General features: G+C 43.2%; 1 protein-coding gene across 12 annotated transcripts in view; it reads right to left on the bottom strand.

The window, feature by feature from the left end:
• TLN2 (talin 2) overlaps nt 1-27338 on the bottom strand; it is a 497178-nt gene that overhangs the window by 326367 nt on the left and 143473 nt on the right. For 2 of the 12 annotated variants that reach the window (XM_070378009.1, XM_070378012.1), the window contains exon 3: nt 9133-9323. The exons of the other annotated variants lie outside the window; for them this stretch is intronic. The gene's annotated coding sequence lies outside the window, so the exon portion shown is untranslated. The remainder of the gene's footprint in view (nt 1-9132; nt 9324-27338) is intronic. 12 annotated transcript variants of the gene reach the window in all.

Raw genomic sequence — 27338 nt, 5'->3', positions numbered from 1 at the left:
AAAAAAAAAAAGAATAAGGCTGATTTAGAAAAAAAAAAAAGAAACCCTCTATCCTTCTGCAGCTTCGCTGGCCACCCTCTCAGGCTCCCGCTCTTCTTCTCTTCCAGCCTACATTTGCAGCCCCACACCCACATACCACACTCCAGGCCAGGACTCTTCAGACCACCAGGATCAAAACCACCCAAGGAGTCAGAGATTAAAATGTGATTCTCAGCCCACATTCCTGACCTGCTAATTGAATCTTGGATGGAAGAGTCGAGAATCTGTATGTCCACTCCACATCCCACTTATTTAAGAACGATGTAGCCCAGCCACAGAATAACACCTGTGGCTTCCTGAAAATGTATCATTTTATCTTTGATTTATTGATCACAATTTCTATCGCCTGACTCTATCCCCTAAGCCCACTTTCAGCATGCTAGTGGAGCTAGGAAATGTCATCTGTTGTTAATACATACATTTGAGACAAATACCTCTTCTCTAAACTTTAATATGCTACTTATGATATCCACCACATAAAGTCAGAATTGTGCATTTATTGGCTGCCACAACCAGACCGAGAGCACAAGGGTAGAGATTATGTGCCATACCTAGCCTCATCCCCATTCACAAGCACAGTCCATGGCACACAGCAGTTCTCATTCGTTGAACAGATGGATGGATGGGTGGATGGCCTGCCTCTCAATGGCACTATTGAACTTCAGTAATTTTACATAATTTGTGATTAATGTTAATGTGAACAATCCAAAGACTCAATTGAGTACCCCACCCCTCAGAAGAATTTTGAGTGAGTGGATCTTTGAGTGTGAATTTTGAGTGAGAGCCTCACAGCAAAAAGGAGAGGTACTTCTCCAGAGCCATTCAAATTTGGCACTTTGTAGGGTCTTCATAAGTTGGCTAGTTGACTGAGCAAGTGTACTCCTAGCAAGGAGCAAAAGCAGACAATGAAGACGAGAAGGAAACTGGTCACCAAAGAACTTTTCTGGGCATGAGAAGACTATAGTTAAGGCCAAGGTTAAACATTCTTATCATCAAAGATGAAGACAAATCTGTAATTAGCCCAAATGGATCAGCCCACAGGATAAAGTCTAGACTCATTCAAGGTCAATTATCCTGGGATTCAAAGCTGTCCATAATTTACAGGTGGAATGGACTTTTTTTTTTTTTTCATTGTTAACCCATTGACCAAACCTCCTATTCACTTCCACCTTTCTAGATTTTCCTTTGGGAAATCACTATATAGCAGCCTCAGGATTTAGGTGCTGCTGCTGCTGCTAAGTTGCTTCAGTTGTGTCCAACTCTGTGCAACCCGAGAGACGGCAGCCCACCAGGCTCCCCCGTCCCTGGGATTCTCCAGGCAAGAACAGTGGAGTGGGTTGCCATTTCCTTCTCCAATGTATGAAAGTGAAAAGTGAAAGTGAAGTCGCTCAGTCGTGTCCAACTCCTAGTAACCCCATGGACTGCAGCCTACCAGCCTCCTCTGTCCATGGGATTTGCCAGGCAAGAGTACTGGAGTGGGTTGCCATTGCCTTCTCTAGATTTAGGTGCTAGTGGTCCTAAAAAATGAGTCCCAGAGGTTGACCCTTACTAGTATAAGCCAATCAGCCCCATCTTATCCCCATTCTGACTAATTGTGAGATGAACAGAAACTCAGGCCTAAGTACAAGGCATTCCCCTGGCTGCCTCGATGGTTAAGACTGGTCCAGTCAGAAAAGGCTCAGGTCTTTTATTTGATGGTATGGATGTGACCAAAGAACTATGTAGCCATGCTGCTGGCAGCCATCTTGTGAACATGAGGAAATCTAAGGAAATCTTGAGGACCAGCTCTGCAACCTGAAAAGTGGGCCTTTTCCCCCATAATCAAACCAAGGAGTTATCCAGTTTAAGCTAACTCGGGTTTTTCTGTTATCCAAAGCATCGTGATGCATGCCCATTCCTACTTTTCAAGTTGCTCTTTCCCTTTTCTCTTAGCACAAACATAGATCTACTATTTCAAGAGTCTGTACATTGTCCACTAACATAACTCATTCATTCCCACCTCCACACTCAGCATGTCATTTATGCCTAAAATGTTCTTCCCTCATTCTCTTTTATTCAAATTCGGTCTGTCTTCTAGACCCAGGCTGGCATCCTTATCTCTCTAAAGGCAGATATCCAGAACCATAGTTTTCTTATCTCCTCTGAACTCCTGACCTTGAGAACACCATCTTTATTAGTTGTCATCCATATCTCAACCTTACACTTTTTAAGAAATGTTTTTATTTTTAATTGGAGGATAGTTGTTTTACAATATTGTGTTGGTCTCTGCCATATATCAACATGCATCAGCCATAGGTATAGATGTGTCCCCTCCCTCTTGAACCTCTGGTGCTCTGTGACAACCTCGAGGGGTAGGATGGGGTGGGAGGTGGGAGGAAGATCCAACTTTACACTTTTAATGATCCTTTTAACATTTTATCCATTTTTAAAACAGAGTCACAAACTAGAATTCAAGTACTCTATATTTTTCAACCCTTTCTGAACAGCCTCTTGCACAATGTCTTATGGTTCGCAGAAAACCAATACATTTCTCCAGGCAAATTCAAAATGTGATTTAAACCTCTAAGTGACTGCCAGACATACCCTCTTACTTCACAAAGCAACACAGAAGATAGCAAGGAATTTTGGCATTACACAGTTGGCCAGGGTCCCATCACATTTCACAACCAGACTGGCAGTAACAGCTGGATGAAGATGAGAAATTCATCAGGCTGCCTCCCCGTGTGCAGATCACTGAAGGCCTTCCAGTGAAGATGCAGACTGACACTGCAAGTTCTAAAAAGTCCAGTCCCAGACCTTTCAAACACCTGTATAAAAATCATCCTAGGGGCAACACCAGACTAGAAAACAGGAAAGCACAGTCCAAGGCGTTCACAGAACAACAGCTCTGGTCACCTGTAAGCCTTTCATATCCTCTTTCAGGCTTGAAGTCTTAGGTTCCTTTATAGCACCCAAGGGTGCATCTGTAAGATTTAAATGAGAGTCATGCAGTAAACAGAGACTGAGATTTATCCCCCTTCACAGCGACAGTTAGACAATGAGTAAGGTGAACAATGGTATCAGGATCCAGGATTATTTCCACTGAAGACGACAGAAAATGAGAAAAGGGGAAGTATGTGTGTGCATTGTGTGTTCACACACAAGCAGCAAAGATGCTGATTCAGCCAAAGGATCAAAACAGCCCTGGCCACTCAAAGTCAACCCTTTGGTGTGTGGCGTGACAGGTCTCCTGCACAAAGATTTTGATGCTCCAGTTAGGGTCTATATACTATCACCTGACCGTGTTTTTCAACAGGTTATAGAAATGGAAGGGCTGCCTGACAAACTTTATACCACCGCTATAAATGATCTATAGCAACGGCTTTCTTATATGTATATACCTATAATGACTGAGAGCCTAGTGCCAGTTAATCCTCCCCTCCTAGAGACTAGTGGTTTCTTTGGTTTCTTGGCTCAATGGCCAGAGTCATCCATTCAGTACTGCTGCTTCACTCTTTTCCCTCCCTGTTCAACAGTGCCTTCTCTGCCTATGTCCTAAATGGGTTCTGAAGAGGTTCACAGATTGCATTTCATTGACCAGCCCCTGCAGACAATGTGACAGATCAAAGGCTTGTCAGCTGACACATTCCATGTCTTCTCACAGTCTCTGCATATCACAAGAATTACCGTGAGGAATTCAGTTCTACTAGTGGCTCAAGTTTGCAAATGCTCTCAAAATTGCCCTTTACTATTAGCCACGTGGCTAGAGATGGCTCTCAAAGCACTTTCTTTTTTTTTTTAATTTTTATTTTGTATTGGGGTATAACCAATTAACAATGTTGTGAGAGTTTCAGTTGAACACTGAAGGGACTCACTCAGCCATACATATAAATGTATCCAGTCTCCCCCAAACTCTCCTCCCATCCAGGCTGCTACATAACATTGAGCAGAGTTCCATGTGCTACACCACAGGTCCTTGTTGGTTATCCATTTTAAACACAGTAGCAGCACTTTTTGTTCTAAAGAGATCTGCCTGGGCTTTGTGGTCAGTGACCAACCTGGTTTTGCTTTTCTATCCAGATTGTCCATGGTGCCAAGATGGTGTCATGTGCTATCGCTGGCCCAGACTCTCCCTGGATCTGTACGCTAAGAAGGACCCTCTCTCCTATTCCCTAGACCGGACAGAAAGAACAAACCTTACAACTAAGTGAGGTTAGAAAACCTGTCTCCTAAGAAGCCAGTCTGGAAGACCAGTCTTACTGCTTCTTTCAAAAAATATCTCCCTAGCTCACAACTTTGGGCCAAGAAATGAAATAACCAGAATAGGGCAAAAGCAGAGGAGCAAATCCAAATAGCTGCTGTTTCACCAGGGGAAGAAACTAACCAACCACCGCCATAAAAATCTCTGCCCACACTTACATCCCTTCTCTGAATCCCACAGAGGCAGATTAGCCATGTCCCAGCGCAACGGTCTGCCTCTGTGTTAAAGGGGAAGTCCCTGTCCAGAATCTACTTCAATGAAGCCACGTGGTTTGCAGCAACTGCTTTTCTTTATAACCAAGAGGTCAGGAAAAGTGCCCCCTCAGAGATGCGGGAGACTGAAGTCCATGCCTGCTTCCTTCCCCACGCTGTGTGCCAAGCAGACCAGCCACATCTCCTATCAGAGGACCTGCTCTTGCCGTAAGAAGCACAAATGGCTGTTCCCCTCTCAAGCTTCCAGTCTTTCAGAATGTTCCAGCCCCACCTAATGTCCTGCATGCCTGGCACTACTGCTTCACAGAACCAACAGAATATGGAAACAACATCCCTTAGACCTGGGATGCACAGAGATAGCCAAGCCTGTCCCTGGTAGTCTTTCCAAACCATGTTCCAAGAACTGACAGGATCATTCTGGGACACAAATACCCGCAGCTTCAAGCTGCTATTCTGGGTATCCATTCAATATTTATTGAGTGCCCAGCTGGAACAAGGTACTGTCAATACAGCCCAGCCAGGTTAGGCTTGCAAAGGGCTCACCAGCACACCCTGAGTGGCATGAATTTCAGGGCTCTGTCCAGGAAAAGGGAACTATTGTCCTTTATTGATTTAGTTGAGCATAAAAGGATATGCAAATTTGCAGATTTGCAGGCTATGATATATCTGGAACACCACCAGAAAACTTGGAAACTAACACACACACACACACACAGTAGAATAAGACATATGTTGCAGCTACAAGGTTAAAGAGAGGCTTCCTCACTAGTAAGGTTTCTTATCCTATCAACCTGCCTTTTCCCCACTGTTTAACTTTTCTCCTATAAAGGAAAATGTGGACTTCCCCCAAATACCTTAATCATTATTGCAACAAGTAATCTATGAAAGGAAGAGCAAAGAAATGTATTGTTTTCCATCCCCCATTTTCCCATACACATCAGTCAATAAAAGAAAAAAAAAAAAAAAAAACACCAAAACACGTAATACACATAGTGAACTGCTCCCTGAGGTCACCCCCAAATCTCCACCAACTTAGGCTATTAATGCAATGACTATGCTGTCCCCACTGATACGGGAACAAGGAAAACTATAATAAAGCTAACTTATCCTGATTATGTTTCTTTATTTCTACTACAACTCAGCATAGAAATAGCACACAGTCACTTCTTTTGGTATCTCGGCTCAAACTTGCTTTTAAAAGGTCTTTCTCCAGAGAAGAGTAGATGATCACAGGGCAGAGGGAGAGAGGGTGTAGGATGGTTTGGTGGCAGGTAAGTTAGGAACAGTTGCTCCAGAAAATGAAAAACGTTCCAAAGCAGATCAGAGCCTAGCATCTTTGCAAGATTATGAAATTCACGTCTGTTCTTTTCAGGCAACTATGACCCTTCCTGTCCAGAGTGTGCAGGTTTTTCCCCAGGTGTCTGGAGACAAGCTTTTCTAGAAATACATGATAAACCTCACGTCTTCCATTCTAGTTATCATTAGGTATCATCTTCTGGAATGACCCATGAAAAGATGGCTGAGAATACAGATGCCCCACAGGAGGCATGGACTATACATTCTGAGAGTCTGGAAGAAGGGGTGCCCTGAACTCGAGGAGGTTGAGGGTACTGTGGAAGAGAGATAGAACTAGGCTTGGACCACTCAATGCATACCTGTTACAGGCAAGAAACTTCCACAATATTTTTGAAGGTCTGGAGAAATAAGAAACATTATTTTTTCAACTTTCAGGTATATAATACAGTATTGACTATAATCACCTTACAGTACATTAGATCCCCCCTATTTATATATTTTGTAATTGGAATTTTGTACCCTTTGATGGATATCTTCCCATTTCTCCCACCTATCAGCCCCTGGCAACCACCATTCTATTGTTTCTGTGAGTTTTGCTATTTTAGACTCCATGAAGTGATATTACACACTATTTCTCTGACACATTTCACTTAGCATAATACCCTCAAGGTCCACGCCTCCACGGTTGTCACAAATGGCAGGACTTCTCTCCTTTTCATGGCTGAACAACATTCTATTGTGTATATGTACACCACATCTTCTTTATTCATTAAGGAACATTTTGAAGGAATCTGAAATCTAGATTATTGAAGAACAGATAAGATTCATGGAGAGATTAACCCTAAGAACACATATAATTATAATAAAGAAAACTATAGATAACTTCATATGGAGCTTGGAAAGAGAAGGATGGCCTACTATATAGCACAGGGAACTCTGCTCAATATTATATAACAACCTAACTGGGAAAAGAATTTGAAAAAGAATAGATCCAGGTTTATGTATACCTGAATCACTTTGTTGTACAACTGAAACTAACACAACATTGTTGATCAAATATACTCCAATATAAAATTAAAAGTTAAAAGAAAAAAACGAGACTTGATGTGACCTCTCAGATACCTCTTAGACTATGGGGACCAGACGGCCATCAGATTCCTTGAGGGCCAAATGGATTGCGAAGTTCTCACTGGTCTTTACAGCAGCTACAGGCTCTAAATGTCACTCCCCTAAGGCTCCATCCTGGGTTCTTATTCCCTCTAGTCCTCCTGTAGCTGCCCTATGGCTCCCTATAGTAGAACTGAATATGGCTTAAAGTATGTATTTATGTGATTATTTTCATTAACTATTTGCTAAGGGCCAGGCATGTGTCAGAACTCCATCTAACATCTGTCTTACCATTTAGTCGGTGCTTATCTTTTCCAATAAGCCCATAAGGGCAGAGGCCATATGTACACTGCATGCTGTTTTAACTGTAGTCCCTGATATAGAACCTGGCATCACAGGTGCTCAATAAATACAGGGTGAATTAATCTAGACCAACCCCCTTACTTAAGAGTTGAGCGTACTGAGTTTCTGAACAATTAGACATGTAACCCAAGTCAGACTCCTGGAGAGTGACACGCAAAGGACTATGGGCTGAGACTTTCTGAGAAACAACACCAATAGTGAGGGTTGTCAGCCCTCAGCTAATAACCATCCTAGGGAAAGCAGCTTCAAAGGAGGTTATCATTTGGATGACAAGGTTCTGGGACCGGACAGAGTACTATGTTCAAACCCCAGCACTCAGACTTCGCTAGTGGTCCAGGGTTAATCCACCTGCCAATGCAGGGGACACGGTTTCAGTATCTGTTCCGGGAAGATTTCACATGCCCCAGGGCAACTAAGCCCGTGTACCACAACTACTGAGCCATCCACCTAGAGATCATGGTCTCAACAGGAGAAGCCACCGCAGTGAGAAGCCCGCATACACAACGAGAGAGTAGCCCCCACTCTCTGCAACTAGAGAAAGCCCACGGGCAACAACGAAGACCCAGAGCAGCCAAAAAAAGAAAGAAAACAGCCCTGTCTCTGTAGGGAACACCAATGAATGGCCTCCCAACACTCATTTCCTTCTAACAAACAGCCTCTGCTTGTATTTATGCTTCTCAAGAAGTTGACATCACTCCTCAGCTGCAGGACATGTGTTCTAAAGTCAGTACAAGCAATGGAATCCTTTTCCCTGGCCACAGTCATCCATTTAGGGCAAACACATGACCTCAACCAGTCCAACCCTTGTGAATTTCAAGACTTCTGCTTGCAGTGCTGGTTCAAAGTTGCTGGCTCTTCCTTGGTTGATGGAATGCTCTAGAGCTCTGAGGCTATTGTTGCTTCCATGAGCTGAAGACAGAATGAAGGTGAGGCCTCCCATACAGAGAAGAGCAGAGCTGAAAGAGTCCTATAGGGACTTCCCTGGTGGTCTAGTGGCTAAGACTCTGCATTGCTAACGCAGGGAGCTTGGGTTCAATCCCTGGTCAGGAACTAGAGCCCACATGCTACAATCAAGACTGAAGATCCCACACACCACAATTAAGACCTGGCACAGTCAAATAAATAATTAATTAAAAAAAAAAGAGTCCTGTAGACATGAAACTAGATCCCTAATGCCAACATGAATCTCTAGCATATCCCATCACTTTATTTCTTAGTCCCCAAACCACTAAATACCCTTCACCATTTCAATCAATCTGTGGTAGATTTTCTTTTGCTTACAACCCAAAGAATCCTAGTACATATTAGGTGTGTGACACTGGAAAAGCAAAAGTGGAGGTAATGTTTACTTCGAAAAGGATATCTTACAAATCAATGGGAGGCAAGAAAGGACTTACTGCCGGGACAACATCTGGCACTTAACAAGTCCTAAATACTCTCTACTTCTTATGAAGGGATTCACCAGAGTTCCGCTAAATAAGTCTTTTCACCCACCATATTAAACAGATTGTTTACAAATAATCTACAACTTAGCAAAGCATCTAAAGTGGCCACATGACACAAAAAGGTTGAAAGTCACTGACAATCAAGGCTCAATACAAAATGGAAACAAATATCCTTGAAGTTATAATAAACATCTATACAGTGATGTCTACAGGCTCAGGGAGTGATAGCCTTCTACTGTACATACACGTGTGTGAACAAAAATATGATGCCAGGAAAATCTAATGTTTGCAAAGCATTTCAAGAAGCCATCCTCTGTATAAAAGGGGACATTATCAATTGTGCTGTCTTCAGCACATTCTCTTCCGATTTCAAGCCCCTGTCAAACCTCCCCACACTCCCTACACTCCAACACACACACACAATAGGTACCTGGGCCAATGTGGTTCCAATCAAGCAGGCTGATCCCTGTGACTGGAGGGTGGGGGGTGTCAGCAGAGGTGGTTTTTCAGGTGTCACGTAGGCTTGTCCTTGCAAGTAGCATTCAGGGTCAAAACCAGAAAAGCTGGATTGTCCAAAATCCACAGGGCAAATTCCAGGTCACAAACAGAAGACAGCAAAAACTAACAGACGGGGGAAGGAAAGGTGAAATTTGGCCAAGACAGTAGGCAATAATAGCAATAGTCAATTGTCACCAAGCACAGCGCTGGGTGAGATGTTCAGTGTTAGATCTCTTTTCAGTATCACAAAAAACCTGTGAAGCTCTTGTTCTCCCTATCTTTAAGATTATTACTGAATCCTATTTTCAGGGCAGAAAAGGAGACGCAGACGTAAGCAGCAGAATTTTGGTCACAGTTGGGGAGGGAGAGGGTAGGATGACTTGAGAAAGTAGTATTGAAACATATACATTACCATATGTAAAATAGATATCCAGTGGGAATTTGGTGTATGATGCAGGGAACCCAAAGCCAGAGCTCTGTGACAACTTAGAGGGGTAGGATGGGGAGGGGGGTGGGAGGGAGGTTTGAGAGAGAGGGATATGTGTACATACATGTGGCTGTTTCATGTTGAACTATCACAGAAACCATCACAATATTGGCAAGTAATTACCCTCTAGTTAAAAAAAAAAAAAAACCACCAAAACCCACAAAAAAGTTCAATGAACCTCATTACCACATCACAGCTACAAAAATCTACTCAGTGAGAACCTTGCTTGATCTGTACCCACGACGCACTGCTCAGCGCTGCCCCACACCAGGAGGGCCAGGAAACCACCAATAAGTCATGTCAGCAAGCCCGGGTGAAAATTTGAAACTCCTAACTTTGACAGCACAAACCATGGCCTGTTTCGTCAAGCCTGCAAATCTCCATTCACTGGGCAGGTACAGGGTCCGGTTCTGTACTGTAGTGAACTGTGATCACCGCGAACATCGACAACAGAGCTGAGCTACCGCATGTCAAAGACCAGGGAAAGACCTCCAATCTTTATCTTCCCCCAGAAACTCCATTAGGGACAGGGGTCCTGGTACTGCCTCAACTCCTGGGTGATTTTCCCCACAAGTAGATTAATTTTGTCTTTCCAACTAGATCATGTACTGTGACCTGGGCATCTACTGCTAAACCGCGCTTCAGGATCAAATCCAAACTGATGCCCCCAGCTAGAAAGGCTTGCCACCTCCGGCACTTTTTCTCATCTCTCACATATGTCACCACCCCTAATACCCCGGAAACACTGAACATCTTGGCATTCCGAAGTACAACTCCCAGCCTTCTGCAAGGATTTTCTCACCTTTTGGCTGAAATGTTGTCCCTCCCCAAAATCATCAGCGATGGCTGAACATTCCTTTCCTCACTTCCAGAAAGCTTTCTGGGATAACCTTTTTGTTGTTCAGTCACTGAGTTGTATCTGACTCTTTGCGACCCCATGGACTGCAGCACACCAGGCTCCTCTGTCCTCCACTATCTCCTGGAGTTTGCTCAAATTCATGTCTATTGAGTGATGCTATTTAAGCATCTCATCCTCTGCTGCCTCATTCTCCTTTTGCCCTCAATCTTTCCTAGCATCAGAGTCTTTTCCAATGAGTATTCCTATAAAGCCACACCCATCTCTCACTCTCTGCACACCTACCCACATCATTTTATAGTGACTCCCAATTTTATTAAGTGCTTTTTGAGGGCTGGGAGATTTAGCTATTTTTTGGTTTTATTTTTTATGTTTAATGGAAATCTAAGAAATAATGATGACTTTGTCTGGACTGAGTTTGATGAAGAATATTTACATGTACCTGCCCAATGACTAGCTAGAGGTCTAGAGATCTAGTGAAAGTGAAGTCGCTCAGTCGTGTCCGACTCTTTGCGATCCCATGGATTGCAGTCTACCAGGCTTCTCTGTCCATGGGATTTTCCAGGCAAGAATACTGGAGTGGGGTGCCATTTCCTTCTTCAGGAGATCATCTTGACCCAGGGATTGAACCCAGGTCTCCTGCATTGTAGTTATGTCAAAACATACTTCTGTTCCTTTTTCAGTCTTCAGTGCCTAAAAGAGGAACACAGTAGGTCTTCAAATAATGTTTATTGAATAAAACAAGCCAAGGAAAGAATGAGATGATGGCCAGATGGATAGCAGGGAACACACCTCAAACATTTATTTGTCAACAGCACTTCATGGCCAGATCTAGATACAGCTGATGGACCAAGGTAATGAGCCTTTTGGGTTAACACCCAACAGACACTGTGCCTGCTTCCCTTCAGCCCCTTGGGTACCCGCTAATCCTAGTACTCAGTTATTCAATAGACAAGCTTGTGCTCACCCTGCTGACAGGTTTTACTATGATGCTGACTTCCATCAAAACTCCCTCAGGCCCTTGTCTGAAACTGACTGCAAACTCCTCATCTCTTGAGCATCCCGCTCCCACGGAAGGCACACTATTATCTGGATCACTTTAGCTGCACTTTCTGGACCTGGGCCCTCAGCAGCAAATTTCTTAGGAATGACACCATTACTACAACCAAAACTACTCAAAGCACAGTGGGTTGTCTTACCTACCAATCATACCCACCATCCAAGCTTGGCACATACAACAGGACAACTCTCTCTGTGCTCAACATCGTACACAGATAAAAACAAAAACGCTAGAATCTAAAATACAACACAAAACAAGACATGAATTGGGATTTCCCTAGTGGTCCAGGGGTTAAGAATCTGCCTTGCAATGCAGGGGACAGAGGTTCGCTCTCTGGTGGGAGAACTAAGATGCCACATGCTGAGGAGCAACCAAGCCCACGCAACCACAGCTACTGAGCCCAGGCACTCTGGAGTCTGCAAGCCACAGCTAGAGAGTCCCCGCACCACCGCAGAAGACCCCACATCATGCGACAAAGACTACGTGTGCCACAACGAAGGCCCATGCAGCCAAATAAATCAACAATTTTTAAAAGTAAAAATCCTTAAAAAAAAAGAAAAGAAAATGTGACAGAAATGAACATATATCTACGAAACAGAAACAGACTCAGATGTAGAGCACAGACCGTGGTTGCCAAGGAGGAGGGTGTAAGGGAGGGATGAAGTAGGACTTTGAGGTTAGCAGATGTAAAATATTATATATAGAATGGATAAACAACACGATCCGTTGCATAGCACAGGGAACTATATTCAATATCTCGTAATAAGCCATAACTGAAAAGAATATGAAAAAGAACATATATATAGTAAATCAGCTCTACTTCAATGAATTTTTTAATGCTCCTGAGATAGTGCATCTCCTATCAGAACTGCCTTGGAATCTGTCTTCTTATCTGAGGTTGGGGGAGGGGGGTACCATCAGGGAAAGGAAATCATCCCTACCTTTCCATGCAGGTAAGCTACGGTTTCTGCCTGAAGGTGAGCCTTAAAATTTAGATTCTACAGGTAGCTTCTCTTTGCAAATCACAACTGAATCACCCTAAACCAGCCTCCACCAGAAATAAGGCACTGGGTATAGTACTTTAAGGTCTATTGTCATTTTACGTTCCTCTAAAGAATAAAGATGTTTTATTATGGTAATCAGCAGGTTATAAAGCATTCGACTTCTCTCTAAAGTAAATCAGATATATCTCTCCCCAAGATTTTTTTTAAACCATTCCATTTGTTCTTAGAACTTACAACAATTTTTCAGAGCGACAGTACCAGGCTTATTGATTCACAAATGGCCTACGCGTGTCAAGTCGGTATATTGCTCTTCAAGTAGAAAGGAGTTGGAGGGGAGAGTTAAACCTTCTGATTCACAGGCAGAACTCACCTCCATTTGCCTCTTAGGTCATGTACATTGAACCCTGTGGACATAGAAATCTAAGACGCCAAATCTAAAACCAAGGAGGAAAAAATGAATACATAAAACCAAGGAGGCAACCTAAAAAGCTCTCCAAGACCAAACACTGGGGACAGAATTTGCTTCTATAAGTACGTGTCCCTGCAATGACCTTTCCATTTCATGATTTGGAGGGAATTTATTTATCTGGCATAGCTGAGTTGCAAGCTCACACTGAGGTCTGAGACCTTGGACAAGTTAGGCTACATCTAAAGCAGAGTATGGCAGAGTACTGATGATGAGAAAACTCTGCAGTGATCCTGTAAGAATTAGAGCTACTGGGGCAGAAGTACTCACAAGAAAGTGTTAGTTGCTCAGTTGTGTCAGACTCTTTGCGACTCTATGGACTGTAGCCCACCAGGATCCTCTGTCCATGGGATTCTCCAGGCAAGAATACTGGAGTGTGTTGTCATCCCCTTCTCCAGGGGATCTTCCCCACCCAGGGATCAAATCCAGGTATCCTGCACTGCAGGCAGACTCTTTATGGTATGAGCCACCAGGCAAGCCCATCCCATCAATGGCCATTATAATGTGATTCCTTAAACTCCTGATAAAGTAACAGAGGTAAAAATAAAGAAAGACGGGCGTTCTTCAAGGCCTTGAAGGACAACTGTTGTGACAAGAGGTAGCATTTAGGTCATTTGCAGTGATGTGGATGAACCTAGAGTCTGTCATACAGAGTGAAGTAAGTCGGAAAGAGAAAAGCAAATACCATATATTAAACATATATATGGAATCTAGAAAAATGGTACAGATGAAATATTTGCAGGGCAGGAATAGAGACACAGACACAGAAAACAGCCACATGGACATGGTTATGGGGAAAGGAGGGATGGGTAGGAAGAACTGCACTGACATTTATATACTACCATGTGGAAAACAGATAGCTGGTGGGAAGCTGCTGTATAACACAGAGAGCTCAGCTCAGTGCTCTGTGATGATCCAGAGGGGTGAGATGGGGTTGGGTGAGAGGGAAGCTTAAGGGGGAGGGGATATATGGATACATATAGCCGATTCACTTTGTTGTACAGTAGACACTAACACGACAGAGCGACTTCACTTTCACTTTTCACTTTCATGCATTGGAGAAGGAAATGGCAACTCACTCCAGTGTTCTTGCCTGGACAATCCCAGGGACAGGGGAGCCTGGTGGGCTGCCGTCTATGGGGTCACACAGAGTCAGACATGACTGAAGCGACGCAGCAGCAGCAGCAGACACTAACACAACATTCTAAAGCAACTATACTCCAATTTAAAAAAAAAAATTTAGGTCTTTCTGAATTCCATAAAAGGAAGAAGGTATCCTGATTAAATGTATGAACTGGACTCTTAAGATCAGTCTCTGCAGTAAAAAAGCTGAGCAATAAATCAGGGTTGAACTTGATAGAAGTACCTCTTTAAACCTTCTCATCCATCATCTAGCCTCTTAAATGAATCTAACCAATGGGTAAACCATCCGGGGCTGTGGTCTAAGAATAAGAACCAGTTGACGGACTGAGCAAGAAAACCCCCTCTGCCCACGAGGCTCAGCTTCCTCAGATGTAAAGAGTTGATTCTAAGCATCCCATAAGATCATCTTCTTTAAAGAATTTTAGAAACTTCATATGAAGCATGGCATTGGTCCACCTCCCAGGAGCTTAGCACCCCTGGAGAGCTGGTTCAGCTTCTGAACTAAATAAACCCTGCTGGAAGATGAGCCCCTAGCCCCTGAATACCAAGGAGCTATTAGTCCCAGAGAAGCAGACTTTCGCTGAATACTACTTATTTAGAAAACTCCTTTCATGAACAACAACTACAGTATCTATTCTTGGAAACAGGTTAGTTGGGAAAGCATTCCACTGGCTTTACACAGCCCTAGCAGGCAGCATCCATCCATCACTTCCCTCACTCCCACAGAGAAAGCGCAGGTGAGCCTGGGACATCGCTCAGCCAGCCTCCCGAATGCAGCTGCGTGATTACGATCGGTACAATTCCAGCACTGCACACAGTCCCCACGGAGGGAAGACAAAACCAACGTGCTGTACCAGCTATTTCACCACCAACAGGTGAAAAGAGCAAGTGGACAAATAATCGGTAAGCTCTAAGAAGTCATTTTCCTTGAATCCTTTTCAAAATTGCACCCAAATCGGTGCCACAGAAGGAAAAATGAAATGTCAGAAGCATGTGTCTTTGCTAAGAACCCTGACCTTTCACCTGCAGATACATTATAGAAGAATCAGAAGTGGCCCTCAGGCCTGGCTGCCCATTAGTGACACCTGGGCAGTTTCAAAAAGGCCAGTGCCTGGGGCTCCCTTAGACATTCTGTCAAGCTGGTCTAGGGTGTGACCTAGGTGCTGCTCTCCAACACTGCAACACACTGATTAAGAGGGTCTCCAAACTGAACCCACAACAACAGAAGAGAAGAGAAGGCGGCCATGTGTTTCAGTTTGTCATATTAAGGAGGAAAAATCAAAGTGCATTTATGAAAATCAAATGCCAGCAGTCAATCGTAAAGGAAATCAGTCCTGAATATTCATTGGAAGGACTGATGCTGAAGCTGAAGATCCAATACTTTGGCCACCTGATGCGAACAGCTGACTCATTTGAAAAGACCCTGATGCTGGGAAAGATTGAGGGCAGGAAGAAAAGGGGACGACAGAGGATGAGATGGCTAGATGGCATCACTGACTTAATGGACATGAGTTTGAGCAAGCTCCGGGAGTTGGTGATGGACAGGGAAGCCTGGTGTACTACAGTCCACAGGGTCACAGAGCCAAACACGAATGAGTGACTGAACTGAGGAGTCTTGAATGCAGTGGTGACTTCATGATTCTATATTTTTAAAAACTCACATGTACGCACAAAGAGTTACTGTATGGAAATTAAAGAGAAAAAAAATCAAATTATGGACTTATTTAACCTAGTTAATTTTTAATCTTAGCTGAATAGTAAGAACCACCCAAATCCTGTTGCCCAGGCTACACCCCACATCAATCACTTAAATCTCCAAGTATCAATAATTCTAAAAACTCCACGGGTGGTCCAATGGGCAGCCATATCTCCTCATTCCCCAGAGGAAGAACAGAGGCAAAGGTGATCTCAACATAGGTCCATAGAAATGTGGCTCCAAACCAGTGATCACACCTACATGTACAGTCCGTGATCCAGGGAAGTTCACTAACATCTACTCAAGTGTCCAAAATTTCTTTTCTATCAACTTTCATTAGGTTTCAAGACACTGGCATGATCCATAAGCCAAGTAAGAGCAGGGCTGGATAGTCACGAGTAGAGTACTCAATTGCCTCAAAATGTGCCGACAAGGGACTTCCCTGGTGGCTCAATGCGATCTGTCTGCCAATGCAGGAGACACGGGTTCAATCCCGGAACCTGAAAGACCCCACATTCCACAGAGCAACTAAGCCCATGCACCACAATTACTGAGCCTATGCCCTAGTGCCCTGGAGCCACAGCTACTGAAGCCCGTGCACCCTAGAGCCCATGCTTCGCAACAAGACAAGCCACCACAGTGAGAAGCCCATATGTCAAAATGAAGGGCAGCCTCTGCCCATCACAACTAAAAAGAGCCCACATAGCAACAAACACCCAGCACAGCCAAAAATAAATACAGCTTTTAAAAATTAAAAAACTATTGTGTAAACCAGGATGGGCATCACCTAGGACTGGTTAGAAATGCAGAATCTCAGGCCCTATCCCAAACCTGTGGATTCAGAAAATGTCTTAACAGGATTCTCGGTGGTCCAGATGCATATTAAAGTTTAACAAGCATGAGTGCTGACCAATTCTCATGTTCATTCAGCAGAGTTACTGAGCACCTGGCCTACATACTATATCTAGCAGTGAATAGAGCAGAAAAACCTCTGTCCTCTAGACGCTTCTATGGAGCAAAGGATGGAACTAAGGCCCAGGGCTGTGGGTCACAGAGAGAGTTAGCAGTAGAGACAGGTTTAAAACTTCTGTCTACTAAGAATACAGGCAACTTTCTCTAAAAATCACAAATATAATTCCCAGAAGAGAGGTTGCCAAATAAGAAACCAGAAGACAGTCTCTATATATCAAGTTAGAAAACTTTGGCATCAGAAATCCAGTTCCCATAAACCTCTACTCCCTGAGTAAACCAGCACCGCCAGATTACACCAGCCAACACGCCATGTTTACACAGGTAAGTTTTTCTCATAGGTGTCTGAACAGGATGAACGAGAGACACGCATTAAAAGGAAAAGCATCTTGACCACAAGCTAATACTCAAAGTCTTTCTTTAGATACTCTTAAAAATCTAGTCAACTGATAAGCCTCCCAATTTTTTCAAAATGTATTGTTCTGACACATTTAGATGAAAATCCAACTACTGGTGCTCTTCGCTTCTTCCTTGTCTCATAAACAAACGTCTGGTTGGAAGACTGCTAACATTTGTCCTGCTAGGTGCTTACGTAGACTATCCCTCTCGATCACACTGTCTCTACCATGCAAAGAAGAAAACCAAGGCTGGGCAAGGTAACTCGAGTAAACAAAGACACACAGGTAGCACAGCTGAAATGACAGAGCCACGCTTTAAATCTAGATCTAACTCCTAATCCCTTCCAGGCAAAGTGAGGTCCCTGGACCTCCCACCTAGAAGATTATTGCAAATGTAAACTCCCTGGTCCCAGCCTGGACCTGCTAAATCAGAATATGTATTTTAATCCTTGGTGATTGACGCCCACACTGACATCTGGGAAGCATTGAACACATAATCCCAAAGGCAAGTTAACTGGCAAACATCTTCGGTTCACTCCAGAAGTGGAGAGCAGTCACTTACCTGAGACTTGAAGCCACTTGTCACATCACAAACTCATAGTAATTCACATGGCTTGGTGCAGGGGGTCTTAATAGCTCCCTACAGGTTGCTGGACAGAAAGACCAAGTTTTCCCTCCAGGCAGAATGCCAGGGATGCTTACAATGTCTTAAAGCTTATAATGGTCTATAAGTTTGATATTAACAGGCCTGGGTTCAAACACCCACAAAGAAATAAATACTGCCCTAATTCAAGAAATAATACTGCCCAAATACTACTGGGCTTCCCAGGCAGTGCTGTGGTAAATAATCTACCTGCCAATGCAGGAGATGAAAGAGACTCAGGTTCGATCCTTGGGTCAGGAAGATCAAATGGCAACCTGATCCAATATTCTTGCTTGGAAAATTCCATGGACAGAGGAGCCTGGCAGGCTATACAGTTCATGGGGTGGCAAAGAGTCAGAGGACACGACTGAGTAACTGAGTACACTCACAAGCCCTCCTGGCATTAACCTCAGCAGTATGGTTCCTTGTTAAATAACTAATGAGGTGAGAAAGAAAAACACTATTATTCTCAGAATACACCTTACTGTGTATCTCTGTGTCTAAATATATACACACACACATATATATATATCTTAGTGTATATTTCTGTCGCTGTCTCATTTTATACATATATATATTTATATATATATGGCTGCAGGAATGAAATTAAAAGACACTTACTCCTTGGAAGAAAAGCTATTAGCAACCTAGACAGCATATTAAAAAGCAGAGACATTACTTTGCCAGCAAAGGTCCATCTAGTCAAAGCTATGGTTTTTCCAGTAGTCATGTATGGATGTGAAAGTGACTTCTTGGAAAAGACCCTGATGCTGGGAAAGACTGAAGGCAGGAGGAGAAGGGGACAACAGAGGATGAGATGATTGGATGGCATCACTGACTCAATGGATATGAGTTTGAGCAAGCTCCGAGAGTTGGTGATGGACAGGGAAGCCTGGCGTGCTGCAATCCATGGGGTTGCAGAGTCAGACACGACTGAGCGACTGAACTGATATTTAAAATGATCCTTGGAGTCTAGAGACTTGAGTAAGAGCTCTTACAACTAAATGTAGGCTTGATCCAAATTCGCCATGAGGAGATGGGGAGGGAAGGAGGATGACACCTAGGAACACATCCCCACCAGCTTTCCCTGACTCACCCATTTCCAGGTTTTAGTTAGTTTTGAATTTCTCGAATTGTGGATCACAGGCCGACTGCTTCAGAAATTATTTAAGCAATAAAAATGCACATTCCTGGGCTTAAGACTCCACATGTTTAACAATCCCCCCCCCAAAGATTTCTGCAAACATAAAAATTTTAGGACACTTGCTCATCTGACCTAAGTATCATTTCAGTGGCTCTGTCATGTCTGACTCTTTGCAACTGATATGAGAATTATCAGACTCATTAATCCCACAAGCCACGAGCAGTTAAGCCCACAACTACTGAGCCTGAGTGCCCCAGGGCCCATGCTCCACAAGAGAAGCCACCGCAATAAGAAGCCCATGCACCGCAGCTACAGTGCAGCCCCCACTCGCCACAAACAGAGAAAGCCTGCGCCCAGCAACAAAGACCCAGCACAGACAAAAACAAATAAATATTTTTTAAATAAATAAAATAAAATACATAACATCTTGAGTGCCTCTGAACTTGCAGCTAATGATTCAGGGATGAAAAACAAACCCATAATAGTACTAGGGGAAAAATACTCTATGAGTATTTCATAATAAATCCAAAAACACACTATCAAAGGAGTCCAACAATAAGTGATAAACTGGGATAAATTGTTTGCAGGTAAAACAAACAACCTCCTTAATATATTCAGAGTTCCAACAAATGGATAGGAAGTAGATCAACAACCTAACAGAAAAGAAGGCACAAACTACAAACAACTGTCAAAAGGAATTAAGACAGTTCTTCAACAAACCTATAAAAGGTACTCAACCCCACTTACAAGAGAAATGCAAATTACATCTGCGGTAAATCACTTGTTCATCTTTCAGGAAAGACAAAGATCAAAAAGATCCAGGAGTGGGAAACAGAACCCCATACATCTTTCCCCAAAGAAAGAAGTGTAGCAATAGCTATCAATTTTTTAAATTGATATTCATTTGACCCAACAATTCTTTTAGAGATTTCTTATAAATTCATGTATATTAGAAATCTTCATGAAGCTTTATTAAGAATAACAGAATCTTAGAAACCAAAAAAGAAAAAGTCAATTGTAGATGAATAGGCAAATAGGTTATGGTACATCCACATTACATAGAATACTAAGGAGTCATTGAAAAAAGGAACCAGAAACAGGCAGTTCTATATGTATTAACACCTATGTGCAAAGACCTACAAAATGTAAAGCAAAACACTAGAGAGTAACGTGGTAAAGCTATCACTTTTGCTGTAGAATATATATAGTTATACTTGTGCCTTGTGCTTAGTCACTCAGTCATGTCCGACTCTTTGCAACTCCATGGACTATGGCCCGCCCTCTGTCTACAGTATATTTCAGACAAGGACACTGGGATGGGTTGCCATTTCCTCCTGCAGGGGATCTTCCTGACCCACGGATGGAACCCACGTCTCCTGAGTCTCCTGTACTGGAAGGCAGATTGTTCACCTGCTGAGCCATCTGGGAAGCCCCATAGTTATATATACACAAACACATGCATGCTTGTCTACATACAGATTATCTCTGGATGGACACATAAAATATGAGAGAAGGTTCCTTCTGGGTAAGGAATCTTGTGTCCAAGAGACAGAGGGAGGAAGGATAATTATTTTCCCCATGTATCTGCCCTCCATGCATGTACTGGCTAGTGAAAAAAATTTTAAGAAAAATAAGAGAACAACCAAAAGAGGTGGGGAAGGCAAAGACTGGGGTAGAATAGAGGAGATGCGACCGAGTATAAAATGAGAGTTCTCCCCACTTCTTTCCTCAACAGTAATGGACAGTATGTGCTAAAAGCTCTAAAAATGTTTCCTAAACCCATGTACTTCCACTTCTGATAATTCATCCTGAAACACTGAAAAACACTTTCTGTACAAAGATATATAGGAACTGACCAGGTCAACTTTTATATATTCACTTAAATTATGTATCAATTTAAACTATATTTACATAATTTGAAACAGCATTATAACCTTAGCATTGTCAACATTAATTGAAAAATGAAAATATAAAATTGAATAAGATATAAGCTACTTAAAACATTTCCTCATTTTATTGAAAAAATATATATACATATGTTCATCTATAAATAAAAGAAAACATTATAAAGAAATGCACTAAAAGGTTAACAGCAGTTATCTTCAGGGTAAATAATATATGCACATGATTTCATTTTAATATATTTTCCACACGTGTTATTTTTATAAACCTAGAAAAATTAAAAACATAAAGATGCACAGAGAAAGATACCAAGAGGAAATCTATCAAAATGCTAACAGTTGCTGCAAGTTTTAGAATCTTAAGCTTATTCTAAATGCGGCTGGGTTCGGTTAGAATCTTAAGCTTATTCTAAACGCGGCTGGGTTCGGTTAGAATCTTAAGCTTATTCTAAACGCGGCTGGGTTCGGTTAGAATCTTAAGCTTATTCTAAACGCTGGGTTCTCTTAAATCTTATTCTAAACGCGGCTGGGTTCGGTTAGAATCTTAAGCTTATTCTAAACGCGGCTGGGTTCGGTTAGAATCTTAAGCTTATTCTAAACGCGGCTGGGTTCGGTTAGAATCTTAAGCTTATTCTAAACGCGGCTGGGTTCGGTTAGAATCTTAAGCTTATTCTAAACGCGGCTGGGTTCGGTTAGAATCTTAAGCTTATTCTAAACGCGGCTGGGTTCGGTTAGAATCTTAAGCTTATTCTAAACGCGGCTGGGTTCGGTTAGAGTATTAAGCTTATTCTAAACGCGGCTGGGTTCGGTTAGAGTATTAAGCTTATTCTAAACGCGGCTGGGTTCGGTTAGAATCTTAAGCTTATTCTAAACGCGGCTGGGTTCGGTTAGAGTATTAAGCTTATTCTAAACGCGGCTGGGTTCGGTTAGAGTATTAAGCTTATTCTAAACGCGGCTGGGTTCGGTTAGAGTATTAAGCTTATTCTAAACGCGGCTGGGTTCGGTTAGAGTATTAAGCTTATTCTAAACGCTTTCGGTTAGAGTATTAAGCTTATTCTAAACGCTGCTGGGTTGGTTAGGTTTAAGCTTATCTTAAGCTGGGTTCGTTAGAGTTATTCTAAACGCGCTGGGTTCGGTTAGAATCTTAAGCTTATTCTAAACGCTGCTGGGTTAGAGTATTAAGCTTATTCTAAAACGCTGAATCTTTAGCTTATTCTAAAACGCGGCTGGGTTGGTTAGAACATTAAGCTTATTCTAAACGCGGCTGGGTTCGGTTAGAACATTAAGCTTATTCTAAACGCGGCTGGGTTCGGTTAGAACATTAAGCTTATTCTAAACGCTGGGTTGTCTAGGTTTAAGCTTATTCTAAACGCGCTGGAATCTTAGAGTATTAAGCTTATTCTAAACGCGGCTGGGTTCGGTTAGAGTATTAAGCTTATTCTAAACGCGGCTGGGTTCGGTTAGAGTATTAAGCTTATTCTAAACGCGGCTGGGTTCGGTTAGAGTATTAAGCTTATTCTAAACGCGGCTGGGTTCGGTTAGAATCTTAAGCTTATTCTAAACGCGGCTGGGTTCGGTTAGAATCTTAAGCTTATTCTAAACGCCGGCTGGGTTTAGAGTTTAGAATCTTAACGCTTATTCTAAACGCGCGCTGGGTTGGTTAGAGTAGAATTCTAAACGCGGCTGGGTTCGGGTTAGAGTATTAAGCTTATTCTAAACGCGCTTTGGTTAGAGATTCTTAACTTATTCTAAACGCGCTGGGTTCGGTTAGAATTAAGCTTATTCTAAACGCGGCTGGGTTCGGTTAGAATCTTAAGCTTATTCTAAACGCGGCTGGGTTCGGTTAGAATCTTAAGCTTATTCTAAACGCGGCTGGGTTCGTTAGAGTATTAGAATTCTAAACGCGGCTTTCGGTTCTTAAATTCTAAACGCTGGGTTCGGTTAGAATCTTAAGCTTATTCTAAACGCGCTGGGTTCGGTTAGAATCTTAAGCTTATTCTAAATGCGGCTGGGTTCGGTTAGAATCTTAAGCTTATTCTAAATGCGGCTGGGTTCGGTTAGAATCTTAAGCTTATTGTTCCACTATTATAACACTTCCAGTAATGATCATTTTGTATTTTATCATCAAAAAACCACACTTTTGCCTTTGAGAAAAAGAAGCTGGCATCAGTTCTGGATTAGAACCCCCAGATAAAAGCTGGCCCAGGAACTGCGAGTTAAGCCTTGCTGTGTTCAGGGCGAGGTCTCCGGGTGCTCCCAGTCAAAATACCATCTGCAGAGAGAATCTTCCATGTTACTTCCACAGTGGGGCAGGAAGACATTTCCTACAAAGTTCCCAAGGCACATCTTCATCTTTGGGCTTGACTGACCCCTAGTTCCTCAAGAGTGTAAGGTAACAAGCCAGGTGGGTTTGTCCACAAAGCAGGGTTTTTGTTTGTTTGTTTTTCCTAAACATGCACAAAAGGTCAACTGTTTCTTGAGGGAGAGCACTGGAATTTTTATCCCCAGCCCAGTTGTACAAGACAAAGGTACCAGCTCACCCAGGCAGGATTCTATAAGGGGAGTCAAACTAATACCAGTGTGAAGAAGACCAAAGTGTGTTCATAGTCATAGTCAGTTAAAATGGTCTCTGGGGAGAACTAAACAGAACTTCCGATTCTAGCACCAGATGCCTGACACCTTTCCAGTTCCAGCAGCTCCAGCATGTACTCCTCACCTACAATCCAACCCACCATTCAGGGCCCATCCAAGCAGCAAAGGGAGACTCATGGCTCAGCGTGTCTTTGGTACCAAGTGTGCATGCGTATCCTACCTGTATACATACGCAAGCGTGTATACACTCAGTCACTAATCCATCCGACTCTCTGCAACCCCACAGACTGTAGCCCACTAGGCTCCTCTGTCCATGGGATTTCCCAAACAAGAACACTGAAGTGAGCTGCCATTTCCTCCTACAGGAAGGAGGACCCCAACCCACGGATCGAATCTGAGTCTACTGCATTGGCAGGCGGATTCCTTATTACTGTGCCACCTGGGAAGCCCCTTGTATAATGCAGATACACATACACACATACACTCTAACAGACTCCATAGATAGATTGTATATAGGGGCTCACATACCACAATGCCCACCCATACACCTAAGTCTTACATCTGCTTTATAGCCTAACTTTTCAGTGAATCACAACTTATCTGTACCCACACAGTCTTATCTATATACACAGTCTGAGAATAGGACCCAGACTCTGTAACCCTTGCATATCCTTTCACACAGAAACAGAGAACATTTCCAAAGTTACCAACAGAAATACAGACCACTAGGGACAGGGTCTGGGAGAAATCTACTTGGGCCAGTGTCCTAAGCTGATAGAAACAACATGAGATTTTACAGTTTTACTTCTATTTGGAGGCAGAACACTTTTAAGATCTCCAAGGGATTTGATAATGCCTCTTAACCCACTGAAGGAAGGGCCCTTGGGACCACTCAGACTGGCTAGACCACCCCAGAGACGAGGCCTGCACTGGAGCCGGGAGTGGCTGTCACTGGGTCTCAGAGGGGACTCTGACAAGCTGCAGAAGCAAAATCCCAGGGAGGCACGTGTGCAAACTAGTATCAGATCACACAAGAATGGCAGCTCTACATATGCATGTCTAAGGGAAAGGCACCCATGTCTCCACTGTCATCAGAAGATAGCATTCCTTAACTATTTTGTCTATCAGGTTTAAGTTTATCATAATATAAGAAAAGATAATAAATGTACCAGCAATCCCCATGACCAACCACACCACTGCCAACTCTCACACACCCCTCATGCCCTAGGACCACCATTAATGCAAGACTAAAGCCTTTAGTTGTGGATCCAACACCACATTGCAAAGAGTTCTAACAAACAGATGATCAGAATTGCTCAGCAGGGCCTCCCTGGTGGTCTAGTGATTAAGAATCCAGCAGCCAAGGTAGGGGACACAGGTTTGATCCCTGGTCTGGGAAAATTCCACATGCTGCGGAGCAACTAAGCCCATGTGCCACAACTACTGAGCCTACGTGCCACAACTTCTGAAACCCACGCATCCAGAGCCTGTGTTCCGCAACAGGAGAAGCCACTGCAATGAGAAACCCACGTGGCTCAGCTAAAGAGTAGCCCCCCCGCCCCGCTTGCCACAACTAGAAAGGCCCACGCAGAGCAACAAAGATCCAGCTCAGCCAATAAATGGAAAAAAGAACTGCTCAGCAGGCTGGTGCGGACCAGCCTGGGGGAGCTGACGGAAGGCTTCAACTAGAGGCAGGGGTGTGGTGAGGAGCAGGGCAATGAGCACCGCATCACTAGCCTCAGCCCCGCTGATGACCAACTTCTCTGGAACCTGGTCTCCTCCTCATCCCTTCACCTACTCTAAGGGTCCTTTTCTAGACAAAACAGCCTCACGTCTAAGTCAGTGTCCCATTTCCTGCAAGGATTTGGCGCTCTGTCCCTGAACATGTAATATGAAGCAACAAAGCAGAAGTCATCAAAATTGGCAAGAAATGGGTGATGCCATTAAATTTTCACCCACTTCTGAAACTTGAGGACAAGATCAAATAACCTGTACATTACCACAGAAAAAAACTGGACTATCCTTGAGTACAATCCTGCCAATGACCTGAGAAGACGAGCCTGGGGGAGAGCGGGTAGGGAGGTGCCAGGGGACTAGGGAATGACCCCATTTCAGAAGCAAACGCGGGGATGTATTCAATAAATTCCAGTAGCACCAAGTCACATGAATTTGGATGCACAAATTAACCCCAGGCTGGTTTTAAATCATCTCTAAGAGACTGTTACACATTTCAGGGAGATCTGAGAATGTTGTGCACATGATCATCGCTTTGTGCAAGAAGATGCCTGCCTCACTGAAGGACAGGTGGCTGCCTTTAGCAACTTTGTAAGTAGATTAAACACACCAAAGAAGCAGTGCAGAGTTCTGGATACCAGGATGAGACCTGCAGCCAGATGGAACAGCACAGGAGCTGCGTAACCTTAACCAAGTGCTGCACATTCCCTAAGCCTCAGATTCCTTACATGGAAGACTGGAACAGCAGCAGCATCCTCATAAAGATGTCACAACATGAATTAACACACAGACACCATGCTGGTAACCATGGCAACACGACAACATTATTCTTGTCCTATCTAGCTAACTTTACGGCTTGAGGTCAATCATTTGAACTCTGTGGTCCTCTTTTCTCCCCCTCAAGTAAAAAATGAAGGGAGGAAGATTCTTTCCAACTTAAAATCCTTTGATTCTAAGCTCCTGTCTGCTCATCTGCTGAGGAGATGCATCATGGAGAGCAGAAACAACTTGAACTTCTAGACCCTACCAGTTTCTGAATTATCTGTAAGAATGACTGAAGAAGAGTCAACATGCAATGGATTATGAATGCAACCCAAGTGACTGCAAATTCTAAAGCTAAAAGTCTCAGTCAGTGAAGTTGTAGGTAACTATTATCCCAACAGGTATCATTTACTGCCACTTACTACTTGATGGACATGGGTTTGGGTGGACTTCAGGAGTTGGTGATGGACAGGGAGGCCTGGCATGCTGCGGTTCATGGGGTCGCAAAGAGTCGGACACGACTGAGCAACTGAACTGACTATATGCCAAACACAGAGCTGTCTAAAATATACAATTTCCTCTATTCTTTCAGAGTGGAGAAGCAATAGGCTTTTTTTAATTGAAGTATAGTTGATTCACAATGCCATGTTAGTTTCAAGTGTATAGCACAGTAATTCAGGTGTGTGTGTGTGTATAATATTATATTGGTTTTCAGATTCTTTCCCTTCAATTCACTTTTATTCCCAGTGATACTGCTCTCCCGGGCTCTCAAGCTCAAGACCTTCTCTCTAAGCCACATTGCTACAAGTACCACTCAGCTCCAACAGGAACCAAAACAGCTTCCTACACACACACACACACACACACACACACACACACACACACCCTCTGGGAATGAGAATTTCTACATTAAGAGAAAAATTTGCAGTATAAAATCCTCCATTTACAAAGCTCCTATTCACAGCTTTTTGAAAGCCAGTGATTTTAATTTACGTAGCAACATGACATTTTAATTTCCCAGCCTTGAAAAGGCCAAGTTATCAGGGCACAGGAATGCTGGAACAGCCTGGAATTCCCATAAACAAGGAGTCCCAGGTGGTTTTAAGGGCTCTCCCTTAAAAGAATAGAAGGGCAGGGATTTATATTTAAAAAATGCCTCATTGGGAAACGCAGAGGAGTGTCTGTGTCAAAAAAAAAAAAACCCTCCATCCTGGGCCCTTCAAAAGGACAGAGGACCAGCATCCGATCTCTGTAAAACTGGGCTGCTCCACAACAGGCTGGCA

The sequence above is a fragment of the Bos mutus genome, chromosome 10 (genome assembly GCF_027580195.1).
Source record: "Bos mutus isolate GX-2022 chromosome 10, NWIPB_WYAK_1.1, whole genome shotgun sequence".
Lineage (NCBI taxonomy): Eukaryota > Metazoa > Chordata > Mammalia > Artiodactyla > Bovidae > Bos > Bos mutus.
The sequence above is the reverse complement of the archived record's forward strand: the minus strand, read 5'-3'. Positions and strand labels throughout refer to the sequence as shown.